The following is a 2,500-nucleotide window of genomic DNA, read 5'->3' on the forward strand; positions in this document are numbered from 1 at the left end:
GTCGTCTCCTCCCCGTAGGGGGTAGGGGCTCGGGACAGACCGGGGGTAAGAAAAAAAGGGATAGCCCGGCGGCGGAGTGGAAACGCCAACCGCCGCGGCCGCTTTCCCGCTGGGAAGCTCTCGTGAGAAAAAAGGCCGCCCTCGGAGAAGATCTTTGTGCTTCCCGGCACGGGGAGCGATTCGGACGACGGGCCCCCTCGCGCGACCCCCCCCCGCCGGTAGACGGCCGGGAAGTCGCGGGGTAGGTCCCCGCCGTTCGCCCGTGCGGGTCGTCGGACCGCTTTTCGACGCTCGGGTCGTTTCAAACTCGCCACCGCGAGGCCGCCCGCCTCCTCGGGAGGGCGGGGGCGGCCGGCGCGCTCGCGCCACCGTAAGGAGGGTGAAACCCCGGGTGTGGGGGAGGAAGGGGCCGCTCGCCTGTGACCGGCGCGGGCTCCAGAGCCCGGGCCGAGCGTGCGGCGCCACCTCCCCGCCCGGGAGCGCTTCGCCAAATCGATCGGAAGAGGACGACGCTGGGCCAGAAGGGAAGGGGGTCTTTCGGACCGGAACCTTCATCCCAGGGCCCGCCGGATGGCTGCGTACGTCGTGGGGGCGCTCTGACTCCGGGCCCCGCGCCTGGCAAACTCCCCACCGGGAGCTGCGGGAGAGGCCAGAGCGCGTACCCGCAACCGGAAGGGGTCCCCGAGCCGCAGTTCGCGCATCGCTCGGAGTACCGGTTCGTCGAGGGGAGCGTTCGAAGTCTGGAGAGGCGCTCTTCTCTCACATATATCTCCCGGAGGCGTGGGATGAAGTGTCTTTGGGCGGTTGGGAGCCCCCCCCGCGTAAGCCGGGTCGGTCCCGCCAACTACCCGCCCCCCTGGAACTGCCGGGCGGACGCGGCAGGCAAATTCGACCCCATCCCGGTTCTACGGATTTTTTTGCTCCTTTGGCTCCCCCTCTGGCCGCTTTGGGGTACTGCAACCGAGGACCTGCCGAAACGCGTGGAACTGCCCGTCGGATTCGAGTTAAGAGGCGTCAACCGTGGAAGTCTGAACGGTCTGAAAAATTTTCTAAGTCCCAAGGACTCTCCGGCGTGATTCTCTGGAGCCCTTTTCGGCTTGCGAGGCTGCCCGACGCCCCTCCCGGATGATGGAAGTCTGACGGAATTTTTTTTTTTGACCGATTTCTCCCAACTGCCGGGGAACATTGGGAGAGATTGTCTGGAGCCCCGCTCGGGCTCCCGAGGGCCCCGACACCCCCCCGGATGATGGAAGTCTGACGGAATTTTTTTTTTTGACCGATTTCTCCCAACTGCCGGGGAACATTGGGAGAGATCGTCTGGAGCCCCGCTCGGGCTCCCGAGGGCCCCGACACCCCCCCGGATGATGGAAGTCTGACGGAATTTTTTTTTTTGACCGATTTCTCCCAACTGCCGGGGAACATTGGGAGAGATTGTCTGGAGCCCCGCTCGGGCTCCCGAGGGCCCCGACACCCCCCCGGATGATGGAAGTCTGACGGAATTTTTTTTTTTGACCGATTTCTCCCAACTGCCGGGGAACATTGGGAGAGATCGTCTGGAGCCCCGCTCGGGCTCCCGAGGGCCCCGACACCCCCCCGGATGATGGAAGTCTGACGGAATTTTTTTTTTTGACCGATTTCTCCCAACTGCCGGGGAACATTGGGAGAGATTGTCTGGAGCCCCGCTCGGGCTCCCGAGGGCCCCGACACCCCCCCGGATGATGGAAGTCTGACGGAATTTTTTTTTTTGACCGATTTCTCCCAACTGCCGGGGAACATTGGGAGAGATTGTCTGGAGCCCCGCTCGGGCCCCCGAGGGCCCCGACACCCCCGGAAAATCATGGAAGTAGGAAAATTTCGATTTTTCGTCTAAGTCCCAAGGACTCTCAGGCGAGATTGTATGGAGCCCCGCTCGGGCCCCCGGGGCCCCGTCACCTCCGGAAGTCCGCGGGGGCCTGAAACTTTCCAGTTTTCATCCAGGCGCCGAGGGCAGTAGGGCGAGAGCGCCCGGGGCCCCTCGGGCCCCCGGGGCCCCGTCACCTCCGGAAGGTCGCGGGGGCCTGAAACTTTCCAGTTTTCATCCAGGCGCCGAGGGCAGTAGGGCGAGAGCGCCCGGGGCCCCTCGGGCCCCCGGGGCCCCGTCACCTCCGGAAGGTCGCGGGGGCCTGAAACTTTCCAGTTTTCATCCAGGCGCCGAGGGCAGTAGGGCGAGAGCGCCCGGGGCCCCTCGGGCCCCCGGGGCCCCGTCACCTCCGGAAGGTCGCGGGGGCCTGAAACTTTCCAGTTTTCATCCAGGCGCCGAGGGCAGTAGGGCGAGAGCGCCCGGGGCCCCTCGGGCCCCCGGGGCCCCGTCACCTCCGGAAGGTCGCGGGGGCCTGAAACTTTCCAGTTTTCATCCAGGCGCCGAGGGCAGTCGGGCGAGAGCGCCCGGGGCACCTCGGGCCCCCGGGGCCCCGTCACCTCCGGAAGGTCGCGGGGGCCTGAAACTTTCCAGTTTTCATCC

The sequence above is a fragment of the Anomaloglossus baeobatrachus genome, unplaced genomic scaffold (genome assembly GCF_048569485.1).
Source record: "Anomaloglossus baeobatrachus isolate aAnoBae1 unplaced genomic scaffold, aAnoBae1.hap1 Scaffold_557, whole genome shotgun sequence".
NCBI classification, from domain to species: Eukaryota; Metazoa; Chordata; class Amphibia; order Anura; family Aromobatidae; genus Anomaloglossus; species Anomaloglossus baeobatrachus.